We start from the raw sequence: 13,988 nt of genomic DNA on the forward strand, positions 1-13,988 counted from the left end.
TACCAGGTGACCATACTGCAAATTTTTCATACATTCCTGGCTCCCTTTGGCATGTCTTCGGGCCTCAGGGAACTACAAAGGCCCCCAGTCAGGTTTATTTCCCTATTTCCCCCTGACACAGGCAATTCCCATCATTGTCCCAATTCAGGAAGAACATCATGTCCTGGCTCTTCAAATGAACCCAGCGCTCAGATGGATCTGCAGCCCCCCCCAGTGCCTTGAGACCCTCACAGGTGAGTTGCCGTACTTTACAACCCCCTGATTGATAACGGGACTCTCCACGATGTGGATGATAATGATATGGTGATGGCTTTCTCCCACTCATTACACAAATGATACCTTCAACATAGATTTACAGAATGCAAGTGGGCATGACACATCTGCTCATGTAAGGCATGACTCACCGCTTGGGCCAGCAATGGAAAAAGGTGCCTAATTTTCAGGGGTGGTCTAGTGGACAGCTGAGGCACTGTATTTGTAGCTGCCTTCAGTTGAGACCAAAACACATGTCTTCAGAGAGAATTGTTTGCCTGGGCCACCTACTTCACAGCTGTTTTTCCCTTTTAACAAGTGGAAAATGCCTTTAAGAACTTTAAGGGTTGCTTGACAGATATCTCCTTATGGATGAATAACAACAAATTGAAGCTGAACGCCGAGAAAACGGAGGTACTATTCTTTGGAAATACTCTCCCGCCGCCTGCGGACCTATGGTGGCCGCAGGAAATGGTTCCACGACCCACCCCGGCAAAGTCTGCTAAAAATCTGGGGGTCAAATGGGAGACGGATCTCTCGCTTTCAGCTCAGATCATGCAGGTGTCTTCGACGTGCTTTGGCAAATTGAAAAGCTTACGAAAATTCATCCATTTATTACCTGAGGACTGTCGCTGAGTGGTCATACCTGCCACGGTGACGGCCAGATTGGACTACGCAGACAGTCTATATGTAGGCTTACCTGCATATTTGATTAAAAGACTGCAAATGGTCCAAAATGCGGCTGCGAGAATGATTAGGCGAGTACCTTACCGCCATCATATCTCTCTGCGCATTAAGTTACTCCACTGGCTGCCCGTGGCCAGGAGAATTGAATTTAATGCCCTGACATTTGCTTTTCGTTCCCTACATGGTAAATGCCCGAGCTATTTGAAACAACGCTTATGTAACTAGAAACAGAATAGGCTCCTGAGATCTAATTCCTTAAACCTATTATGCGTTCTGAGGTTTAAGAAGGCCCGGATTGGAGGGAGATCATTCATGGTTGCGGCTACTAAGCAATGGAATGCTTTGCCTTACTTTTTGCGGCTGATTGAATCTGAGCCATTTTTCAGGAAAGCGCTGAAAACCTGGCTTTTTAGCCTAGAACCGAAGGACTAGGTTAGCGTGAGCATTTCTTGTTGCTCGCACTTCTGTCTTGCTTCAGCGCCGGGACACCTCTGCTTGAGGTAGCTGTTCGCGCTTTTTTTTAATAAATGCCGTTATTATTATTATTCATCACTGATGCCTTGATGACCATGTATTCAAAGGCTTGTTGCTGCCACCTGTGAATAGACAGGTAGCCAGGTCTTACAGACTGCATTCTTGAGACCCTGATTTTCTTACTAAACATCCTACTCCAGAGACCCTTGTTGTACATACCTTCCCAAGAAAAGTGAATCCTAACTCATTATCAACCATTCCTCTAGGAAAAGAATCCAAAAGGGGTTGAGGCATTTGGCAACAGTATTTATTCTAAACAAAATGTAATTGTTTTCAATTAAAACATAAACCACTATTTACCAGGATACGCTACAAAAAAGGAATAATGCACTGCGATAGTACATAGTGAATAGGTGAAAAAATAACAAGCAAGCAAATACATATAATAAATAGGATAAAAATTACAGTTAAGCAAAAACACATAATACATAGGTTAAATATGACAAGCAAGCAATACATATAAAATATAGATTATAAATGACAAGCAGGCAAGTACAGTCTGAGCGCAAAACATATTCAAGCGTATAATTAGAACACTACAGCTTCTAACTAGCAAACAGCTAACTCCCCCACCTACAGTTACTAAGCTATATGTTGTGCACCACAGCGACCAACATCTTGAAAGGCCACCACAGTAGTTTAAAATCCTGCCCAACACGATGCATACAAGGTCAGTTATTACCAACCTCCTGGTCCTCCTGAGAAATCATGGACCTATTCGACGTATCTGTGTTATCAATCTGGGCCAACAAGCAATCCGCAAGGTGTGCCTGGCTCTTGCCCCATCAATTATTCCCGACCTCTTTTCAGCTCTCGAAACAATAGGCATAGGCAGGCGGTCTGCTCCAGGAACGTTACCACACACCATGCTTTTGATGACAGGCTCCAACTTCTTGTATAGTAATGTCTTCCCCCAAATCATAAGCATCTTCCCGCAAAAGTACCTGCAGACGACCCAGTGACAGAAAACCCTCAATGTCCTGCAGTTGTGGCCTGGGCGCTGGGGCATAGAGGGATGTATAGAACTCTTGAAATCTAGCGTTGATGGTGTCTTGGTTATATAAAGGTTCTCCTGTGTCAGAGTATGGCTCCAAGACCATAGAACCCCTTATATTTGGGATAGTGAGCCATGCTAAAAGGGAACCTGTTTTATCATGCTCTGCATGAGCACGAGTCAGACATTCACTGTAATCAAAGCAGCGGAGTCGCTCAACTCGGGCTACCAGTAATTACTTTGACTCAAGCAATGGATTCTTATGAGCAGGGTTACCCTGTCTTCATTGTTCAAGATTTCAAAGCACCTTTTCTCGAGCATCTACCTCACCTACCAGTGTTCTACACACCCCAATCACTTCTGCAATGCAGCGGCCCCTGATCACTGTCTTAAAAAGCATCCCAGTCAATCAAAGGGGATGCAGCAATGCCTGCATTGTAAGCGAAGTAAGGACTTCTGGCCTCTCCGATATTGATTTTAAAGTCCTGGTCATCCTTTGCCTCCACCTGCAATCTGCGAACCGGAACGCGAGGTCGCTCCCTTTAGAAAGGCAAACACTGGGTTATTATCTGAAACAGTTCCGCACTAATATTCTTTTCCATGAACTGCACCATGGACAGTCAGGTGCATAAAAAGGTGTCAAGCTCAAAATGAAGTTCATACAAGCCTGAATAAAATGAGTAGTCTTGTGCCACAGGGTGAAGTAATCTCCAAGAGTCTACCAGTCCCCAATGCTGTTGCCATGTGGAGAAAATGTGAGCCGTCTGGGTCACTGGAGAACCTCCCAAGAGCAGACATGAACGATAAAGTATGGGATCTGCAACATTGTTTAAATCCGCACACTATATTATGGTCTGAGTCAGGTAAGGTACCAAGGGCCTAGGTAGATCAGCAAGAACTCCTCCTGGTCTCTATTGGGAGCATAGATTCCAGGAATAGCAAGGTTACATCCTGTCAAGCACCCAGAGATGACCATGTATCTAGCCTCAGGATCTACAAGTTTAATTGTTTGCTGAAATAGTACTCCCAGTCTTACCCAAATTAAATCACCTCTGGCAAATGCAGAATAAGCCTTGCATACACCTGGCCCGCAACCTCTTGTGGGGAGCCAATCCTTCAGACCTAGTAAGATGGCTTTCCTACAGCAGGGCTCAGTAAACTACCACCTCTTTAGATAGTGATACACCATGAATCTTTTACACATACTATGAAGACCCTGGATGTTCCAGGAGATGAAGTTGTATATCATGGAGGTTGTCATGTGGGGGCATCTTGAAGGGGGACCATTCAAACCGACATCACAGTAGCACTACTATCTGTCAATAATATCTAGTAACAGCAGGCAGGGGTAAATCTATCAAAATCCAAGAAACAAATGCAGCCAACCCAACTTCCTATCTCCAGGACTTAAAGCAAACAACTTCCCATCCAAACCAGTCAGAAACGCTCCAACTCACATTCTTGTATTACAAACACAACAACAACAGGGAGGGGGGAGCCCACCTAGTACTCCCCAGCCCCACAGCACACCATAAACAGGATAAAAAACAAAATAATCACCTCAATATCAAACCCAGCTCTGCAATTAGCCCAGCATTATAGTATTCACATTGCCATTCCACTAGCTCTCATTCATAGCCAAACCATCTGCAGGATACAAACAGAATATTCACCACAAGATTGGGCCATGCATGCAGAATTTGGGCCTTTCACACAGGATAAGCACCTCAAAATTTAGCCCAGAATGACAATAAGCCTGGCATTACAGAATTCTCATTGACATGCCACCAGCTCTCATGCATGACTAAACTAAAGCAATTATTGTGCCTGGGGTAATCTTTGGCAAGGATTCAGCAGATCCCAGAGATGAGGCAGATGTTTGATCAGAATCTGAGTCCTGTGGTTCACTTTCTCCATTTGCAGACAGCAGAGTGGAGTCCCTTCTACTCAAGGCAGCCAATGCCTCCACAACCACTTGCCTTATTATTGCGTTTGCAGGTGAAGTGGCCCACATGGGCACTTTTAGCTTCTTTCAGAGGTGCTCATCGGCTATGCAATCTATTCTTCTGATCAATTCCTTCTTTTCGCTGAGGAATGGGGTTTATCCATTCCCATATAGACTGCAGTGATATGAAAAATGTTGCCTCCTCACCCAAGGTCACACTCAATCTGGCAGGGAACAACGTAGCATATGTGATGCCTAGTAGGCCGAGGAGTTTTTTGCCATTGGTGAAAGAGGTCTGTAGTTTCTGGACTTCACATGTGAAGTCAGGAAAGAACATAATTCTATGGTTTTCCAGCATAAAGTCTACACAGAGTCTGGCCTGAGTCAAGATATGATCTCGATCCGTATAGCGCAACATATTTGCCTGTATTAGTTAGGGAGCTGCACAAGGCAATGGGAGCCATAGGGGAAGCACAGGGCTCCTTCTAAGCCGCTGTAAGGCGGAAGGCCCGCCGGAGATACCATTCTTTAATCCAATACTCCAGAAAATAAATCATGTTGGCAGTAGTGCTCCAGAAGCCCAATGATTCTAACATTATTCTGACATGCTCTGTTTTCTGCATCTTCAGCTGTGCTTTCTAAAGTTTTCAATGGTAGAGAGCCTGTTTTGCACTGTAGTAATTTCAGGTGCCAGGTGATTCATAGCATATTCAATGGAGGTGACTTACTCAGCCAGCCACCTCTGATCATCTCACAACAGACCATGTCTGCCACTATGGAATCAATTTTTCGTTCAAGAGCCTTTCTAGAGGCAGCAATAGCCTGCTGGACTGTAGCCAGAGTAGTGCTTGAGCGCTCTCCACTTAGGGTCACTTCGTCTGGGGATGTCTTGGCCAGCTCTTGAGAGCCCAACACCTAGGAGGGGTCTGACTCCAAAGCCTCCCTTTTTATGTTGACCTTAAACATGATGATAATCACTCTGGCTAAATGAAGAGTCCAGTTAGGGACCCGAAAGCTGTGATGGTCTTGACAAGTCAGTTTTCTTGGACAATGAAGAATCTGCACAATGTGTACAGGGCAGGGTTGTCAGGCCCTCAGGCCGTCACTCAAGCATACAGTATTCTTGATTGTCTGGTATCAATTTGCAACTGGAAATGGCTCAAGGATCACTTAATTCCCCTGTTCTCTTGTTCTAGTTTCCAGCCACTCACAAGGCAGGGTCACAGGGACAGTAAGAAGGAGCTACCCCGGAGAACAGGTGCCAACAATTGCTCCCGGCAAAAGTGCTTTCTCCCCCCTCGTCAAACTAAATCAGACAATAATGGAAGCAGTGGCAAAAGGGGGGCCTGTAAGGTCGAGCTTGGGAATAATTATGTGCGCAAATCACTGAGAGTGTCACATGAATGTAGAACTGGACCAGTAGCTTGCATCAGCATTTTGCGAGTGAGTCGGTCTCTGAAAATATAGGAAATTGCCAAAATAGCGATCTGCACCACAGTTTGGCAAGAATATGTTTACTCCCCACCAGTCTAGCATTGTGGTCAGCAAATGCTGTTTGTTTTCTGGGTCACTATACACATGCTCTGTGGGACATGGCCACTGGCATCTTGCCAGCAGCCCCAGAAGACCTTAGGGCCTCTTTGATCCAGGCCAACTGAAACTACAGTGCAGGTCTGCACACCACATATTCCATGGGGAGGACTGCGGTAACAGTGTTGTATTTGGTTGACATGTGTTGAATTTCTGGTGATCTACAGGTCTATTTCAGGGATTTGCCCTTTGATGGATCACCCCTTTTCAGTGGGAAGGCATAACTGCGTTGAAGTGCATTAAGGAAGTAAACCTACCTGGGTCTGTTGACCCGTGCCAAGCAGTTTCCACATCAATCGAACATTTTCAGAAGTTATATATGTAGAACAATCTCCCCTACTAATACAGCTGGCACCCCAGTTCTGTCAAGACTATCTGCACAGGTGGGGTAGACATCACATGGGGTAGCAGAGGCATCAGTCCCCACATTCCTCTTCCCCCTTCTGCACCAAATCACCTTTGTTAGCCCTTAATAACACTTTACAACAGATGGGTGTCACAAAACATTAAACATGGCAGTGCTCTGCTTTTTTCTTTGCCTGCCAAATATTCTCCCCACTCTACTGAAAGGTAAGCAAGTATTACTCACCAGCGGTGCTATGGAGAGTGTACATATTTCCTAAGGATGATTGGAGTCTCAGGCCTAATTTGGACCTTTGGTCACTCAATGCCTTCCATGTGGAAGGACAAACTGCAAATACTCCTGCTGGCTCAGATCCTTTCTGCCCCCTCCAGGGCCACCAGATGATGACCTTGGACCTACAGGACATATATTTTCATCTACCTGTCCTGCGGTGCCATAGCCACTATCTGCAGTTCAATTATTGTGCATCAGGAACATTTTTTCAGTTTGTTGTCCTCCCCTTCAGCCTCACTAGCACCCAGTGGGTGTTAACGAAAGTGAGGGAGGTGGTTGCTACCCACCTCCCGAGGTCAAGTATACAGTCATCCTTTATCTCAACAACTCTTTACCAAAGGCGGTCTTGCCACAGTCCTTCGCAGACCACCTTGAGTCAACGGTGAACCTTCTGACATCATTGGGGTTCAAAAGGTAAAGTTGTACCTGTACTCGTTGCAGAGGCTTCCATTCATTGGAGTTAACCTAGAAACAGTGCAGTTCAGGATCTTCACTCCTCTGCAGAAACCCTTCCCTAAAATTCAGTTATGCTATGTGCTGGGACAAATATGTAGACTAGTGTAGCACTCATAAGACGTATCCCTTGTCTTAAAGTCTGTCAGACATCATTGTGTTTGTTTAACATGTGTGTCAGCAAGGCCTTGCAGAGGGGAGTATTAATTGCTATTAAATGCTATTTGTTGGCCCTTTCGGCCTTTCCACATTTACCAGAGCAATCAACCTTTTTTATATCACGTGTCGTGATGAGATTTATTAAAATCCTTCAAATGTTTTCTCCCAAGCAGTTTGTGATGCCACAGTGAGACCTCAACTTGGCCTTGACTTTTCCTATGTGTATGCTTTTGAGCCGATGCATGGCTAATAGCTGTGTCTCCTGCCTTTGAAGGCTTTCTTCCTCATTTGAATTACATCAGCTCGTCCAATGAGTGGACTTTAGGCACTTTCAGGGGAACTGCCATCTACCAACTTTTCTCCTGACAATTTGGTGTTAGTACTCAGGCCAGGACTTCCCTAAATGTTGGACAATCCAGCACTCTGCCAGAGATATTTGCTCCAAGCCAGTCCTCAATAGAAGAGAGGCTCTATCAGATAGAGCCAAAAAAGGGCTTTAAGCTTTTACAATGGTCTTACCAAGGAACACCGTGTGGACAATCTTTTATGTTGGGTTGTCTGGGACGAAGAAAGGGCAGGATGCAACCTTGTTGAGGTTGATAGTCCTCTGCATTAAGATCTGCTAAACGCTGGCCAAGAAACAACACACAGAAGATCTGAGGGTTCATTCTACCAGGGCTAACACTGCAACCACTTACTGGCTCATGGAGTTTCTATCCGTGATAGCTGCCAGGCTCAGACATCAGCCGCGGCCCGTGGAGGGAGTTCCGTGGGGTGGAAAGGTGAGGCGAGGGAGGGGCAGGGTGGGGGGTACTAAAAACCGGAATATGGATAATTGGAGGTAAGTAAACAATGAAATAAATAAAACGAATTTCGTTGCGCGCCCTGCATCGCAAAATGCACCAAGTAACAGTATTGTGAATTTTTGTTGTTTATGGGCTTGTGATAAATCTACATAAAGAATACTTATTTTTGATATAAAACTTGTGTGGTGTCCATCTGTAGTGTTGTCACTTGATTACTGTATGTGTTCACAAATGCTTTACACACTGCCTCTGACATAAACCTGTCTGCTCATGCAAAGCTACCAAGGGGGTGAGCAGGGGTTATTTTAGGACTGTACCCCCTTTCCCTGACTAGACGCAAGGGTCCCTATTTGTCAAAGGTACCTACCTCTGCAAACTAGAGACCCCCAAATCTAACATTGGTGGTCAGCGGTGAGGATTCTGCACTTGCATTTATGACTCATGTACAGTGATTGGTGAACACTACTAGTAAGTGCAGACCAAAACACAACCACATACTTTTGGTAGACTGTTTTTCTGGCACTTTCTATTTTTGAAAAGAACTGCCAAGTTTAACCCTCCATGGAGAAAGCAGCATCCATAGCATCTGTTGATCTTGATTGGGAAGAGGAGGGACTAGAATGCTACACTGTTAACCAGCTCAAGCACTTCTGCAGGAGGTTCAAAGTTTCTACAACCGGTATCTCCAGAAAGGAGGATTTATAAAAGGCAGTGAGGGCCTGGTTTGAAGCAAGGAGCACCCTGAGCAAGTGGACGGGGCAGATAATGTAGATAAACTTTTAGGTGGGCCATTGGGTCCAGGAGGGAGGAGAGCAGTCTCCCCAACAGGTAGCAGTGTTTCTGCCAGAGGCCTGTCCCCAGAAGAGCTTGCGGACCGGAAAGAAAACAGGATGCATGAGATGGAGCTGGCCAAGCTCAAGTTGGGTGGGCAACTGGAGTTAGAAAATAGAAAACTGGCCCTAGAGGAAAAGAAAATGCAGTTGGATCATGAGAAAAGTTTGAGGGAGTTGGAATTGAAAGCCAGGAGCTTAGAGATTGCTCCCTCTGGTGGCAGCACACCGTCATTGCCTGTTGAATCTAGAGTGTATATTCCCAAGGATGTGGTGAAAGAATTTTTCAAGAATGTTGATATTGGGAAGTGGTTCAAGGCCTATGAGGTATCCATGTCTTCCCACCGGGTCCCTAAGAAGGATTGGGGAGAGGGGTTGTGGGGGCGATTCCTTAGTGAGGGGCGGGACACACTGTTAGACTTGCCTTCTGAAGTCTATAATTCATATCCCCACATGAAAGATGCATTAATGTCCAGGTATGGTTTAACTCCTGAATTGTACAGACAGAGGTTAAGGGGTTGCAAGAAGATAGAGAACACTACCTGGGTGGAATATGACACTTTTTTCTGCAGAGCATTGGATGGTTGGGTGAAGGGTAGCAAAGTTGATGATTTTCAGGGGCTCTTTGATTTGATTGCATGGGAGCACTTGTCAAGTAATTGTTTTCCAGAGCTACACTAGCACCTGATTAATAGTAGGCTGACTAATCCTAGGAAGCTTGCTGAGGAGGCGGACCGCTGGGTCAGTTCCAGGGTCCACAAGGGACATGTGGGAGATTCAGCCAAGAGTGGGCAGGGTCCCCAGCAGAAGAGTGGGGGGGACAAGGGTAAACAGAGGGAGTTCCAGAGAAGGCCCCAAAGTAATCCCCAAGGGAACCAAGGGAAAGGTTCCCAGCCTCCCCAACACAAACCGACAGGGGCCCGACAGGTCCACCTATTCAAGGGGGACCCCTGAGATGCTACAAATGTGGGGACCTGGGTCATAAAGCGAATGATCCCAGGTGCCGCCAGTTTGTGAAGACAGCACCCCCTGGTGCAGCCCCCCGGCAGATGGCTAGTGTAGCCCTGGGTGAGGAGATGGGTTCCCAAGGTGGGTGGGGGCCAGCAGAGATGTCCCTTGTCTCTTTAGGAGACTGTGAGGTGGTCCCCAGGACCCAACTGCCTGATAACACTAATAAATACAGGCAGTGGGTGACCATCAATGGCCATTGAGTGGAGACTCTTAGAGATACAGGAGCCAGTGTGACAGCTAGCAAGTGTCACCTGGGATCTCAAGAGCAGGTTGTCCCCAATGCATTTTATCCAGTTGTTGCCGCTGACAACAGAAAGAGTCACTGCAAGGTGGCTCAGGTTCCCTTTGAGTGGGGGGGTCTCTGGTACTCTTCAGGTAGCTGTGAGGCCCGCCATGCCTGTTGACTGTTTGTTAGGAAACGATCTGGAGAGCTCACCTTGGGCGAAGGTGGTGCGGAGTGCTCATTTGGAAATGTTGGATCTGCCTGACTGGGTGTGTGTCACCACATGGTCCATGGCAGCCAGTAGGGGTTCTCAAGAGGACCTGGAGCCTGAGAGGGGGCCCAGGTACCTGCCTTAGAGAGAGGAGGCAGGGGGCATGGGAAACTGACCCCGAAGTTCCCACGGTCCAGGAGGAAGCAGACACTGAGGGGGATGCCCTGGAGCCTACAGGGGAACAGGTAGTTGAACTGGGGGACCTGCCTGAGCTAACCCATTGGCGGCAAGAAGGAGGACCCTCCAGGGAGGAGTTCTGTGAGGAGCAGAACAAGTGCCCTTCTCTCAGGGGTCTGCGGCAGCAGGCTGCAGACCAGGCAGCAGGTGATCAGTCTGGGTCACATTGGGTCTACTGGGAGAATGGCCTCCTGTATTCTGAGCCTAAGGTTGCTGAGCCTGGGTCAGCCCATGTGCTGGTGGTACCCCAGTGCTTCAGAGCCTTCCTACTGGGGCTGGCTCATGATGTGCCATTGGCAGGACATTTGGGGCAGGACAAGACCTTTGAGAGACTTGTCACCCACTTTTATTGGCCCCAAATGCGCAGTAGTTCAGACACTCACTGCAGGACATGTCAGACTTGCCAGGCAAGTGGAAAGAGTGGGAGGAAGCGCAAGGCTTCTCTCCAGCCATTTCTTGTGGTCAGAACCCCCTTTGAACGGGTGGGTATTGACATTATGGGGCCACTGGACCCAAGACTGCCATGGGCAACAGGTTCATCCTGGTCTTGGTGGACCATGTCACCTGGTACACGGAAGCCATACCTCTGAGGACAGTGACGGCCCCCAAGGTGGGAAGAGCACTGATGGGAATTTTCTCCAGAGTGGGGTTCCCTTGCGAGGTAATGGCTGACCGAGATACTAACTTCATTTCCAAGTATATGAAGTCCCTGTGGCAGGAGTGTGGGGTAACCTACAAGTTTACCACTCCTTACCACCCCCAAGGTAATTGGTTGGTTGAAAGGTTCAACCGAACCCTGAAAGGCATGATTATGGGTCTTGAACCTATGAGTGGGACGTCTTCTTACCATGCCTACTCTTTGCGTACCGTGAGGTGCCACAGAAGTCTCTAGGGTTCAGCCCCTTTGAGCTTCTCTATGGACACCCAGTGAGAGGACCTCTAAGTTTGGTCAAAGAACGCTGGGCGCAAACTCCCAGGAAACCTCCCTATGATGTATATAGCTACATGCTGACCTTCATGAACCAAACTAGGGATTTCAGGCAACTCGCTGAGGTGAATCTGGAAGCCAGCCAGGAGGAGATGAAGCGGTGGTACGACCTGAATGCCACTCTGGTAGAGCTTCAGCCTGGTCAGAAAGTGTGGGTCATGGCCCCATTGTAGCCCTGCGTGCTCCAGGATAAGTGGACCGGACCATTTGAGGTAGAAAGTAGGTATTTTCTTGTCTAACCATCCAAACCTGCCTCTGCTAGGCTGTGTATTCCTTGTCTGGAGGTTGAGTGACAGGGGCTGGGGGATTCCAGGAGACAGGGTGAGTCAGCACAGGGCTGAATAGAGAGATCTGCATCTAGATGGGTGGGAGGAGTTGCACCTGGAACCTGAATAGGGCTGTGCCTTCCCTCCACAATGCTGGCTCCACCTCCTGTGGTGCGTCTGATGTCTCTGCCCTACATTCTAAAAGGAAAGAAGGAGTCTTGTCAACAAAGTGCTCCAGGACTGACCAGAACTGGTTTGGACTAGGTAAAGGCCTCTCTGCCTTCAGAGAACAAAGAGAAACTTGGTATAAATATTGGGACCCAAACCCAAGAACTTTAGATCACTTTGGGAAACAAGAAGAAACCTTTGCTGAGGAGTGGAACCAGAAGGAACTGAGGAGAGACTATCCCTATGCTGAAGTGCTGCATGGGGGATTGGCCTGCAGTGGTTGCCTGACTGCCAAAGAATGGAGAAAAGACTTTGTGTGCATTTTCATTCAACTTGTGAAGGATCTCCAAGGGCTTGGAAAAGAGCTTGCCTCCTGCTGAAGTTTTTAGGGACAACAGACTTCACCCACCAGCTCCCCAAGAGTTCTCTTGAAGTGCCTGGAGCTGTGCTGGACTTTGTGAGGATTTGCGTGTCGCAAGGAGCTGGAAGCACGACTCAAGAACAAGAAACGTGTCACCGAACTGCCGCTGCCGCTTCACAACACGAAGCGCCTCACATCGCCGGAGAAGAGGATCAACGTTGTAGCAGACGCCGCTGCACGTCTGGGAAGCGTGTCACAGAAGAATCGTTGAGTCAACGCAGGTCCACCGAAGTGCCTCACATCACCAGGAGAAGAGGATCGACATCGCAGCAGATGCCGCCGCATCACTGGGAAGCGTGTCGCAGGGCCTGTCACGGCTCATCGCAGGAGACGAGGATTGACGTCGCATCAGATGCTGCCGCTTCTCCGAGAAGCGTGTCGCAGGGCCTGTCGCAGCTCATAATCGGAGAAGAGGATTAACGTCACAGCAGACGCCGCCGCATCACCGGGAAGCGTGTTGCATCAAGAAGAAAGCGCCATCTTTGTTTATTTGCACCGGATCTTCAACGCATCACCGCCCTTGCAACACTTTCGTTGCCCTGCGTGTCGCATCTGAGGTACATTGAACTCTGAGTGTCGCATTTACCATCTTAAGAGAACTAAGCTAAATTCTACCATTTTAAAGTAACAGTATTGTGGATTTTTGTCGTTTATGGTCTTGTGATAAATCTATATAAAGAATACTTATTTTTGATATAAAAGTTTTGTGGTGTCCAATTGTAGTGTTGTCACTTGATTACTGTACGTGTTCACAAATGCTTTACACACTGCCTCTGAGATAAGCCTAACTGCTCATGCCAAGCTACCAAGGGGGTGAGCAGGGGTTATTTTAGGAGTGTACCCCTTACCCTGACTAGATGCAAGGGTCCCTATTTGTCAAAGGCACCTACCTCTGCCAACTAGAGGCCCCCAAATCTAACAGATATCTAACAGGAGATTCCTCACTGCCCTCCCACATCCCTGTTCTGTGGAGTAGCTTTTTTTACCATCTACAAAGGTACCAAGTTAGTATTCAACACAATGCTACCAGCAATTTCATCTCATTATCTGAGAGCACGGAAAGGGAAAAAACAAGAAACTAACAGAGTGCAGGAGAACACTTATATATGCTCTATTCCATTTGGGCAGTATGGAGTGAGGTCGGAACCCCATGATGCCACCTAGTGGTGCAGCAGAGCACATCTGAAAAAAGATTTCCAGATCCAGTGTGAACTTGTGGAGTCTTCTAAGATTAGGAATCTGCTAGGTGGTGCAACGAGCAGGTGGGGCAACACAGACAGAGAGGCTGGAGCTTTGCAGTGGTGGTCCTCCATGGGGCATCAATGCTTGCTGTTTGAAGAGGTGGGCTGGCAGCAGCTTGCACTGCTTATCGGAGCAAGCAGAGCAGCTCCAGTGTAAACACGGCTGTTTGCAGTCACGAAGGGCCCAAATACTTGAATTCAAGACCTTGAGTGCCACCCCAAGGGTGCAGGACCTGAGAGGCACCACTTGGGGGCCAAGAACTGACAGAAAATGGGTCCAGGAGCTGTTGGGTAGCCTTTTATGACCCTAAGGCTCAGATCAGGAGGCTAGCAGA

The 13,988-nt window shown here is 47.5% G+C and overlaps 1 protein-coding gene across 1 annotated transcript in view; it reads right to left on the minus strand.

Annotated features, from left to right (window-relative positions):
- CSMD1 (CUB and Sushi multiple domains 1) overlaps positions 1 to 13,988 on the minus strand; it is a 2,626,220-nt gene that overhangs the window by 1,791,150 nt on the left and 821,082 nt on the right. The gene's annotated exons all lie outside the window — the stretch shown is intronic.

Source organism: Triturus cristatus, chromosome 6 (genome assembly GCF_964204655.1).
Source record: "Triturus cristatus chromosome 6, aTriCri1.1, whole genome shotgun sequence".
NCBI classification, from domain to species: domain Eukaryota; kingdom Metazoa; phylum Chordata; class Amphibia; order Caudata; family Salamandridae; genus Triturus; species Triturus cristatus.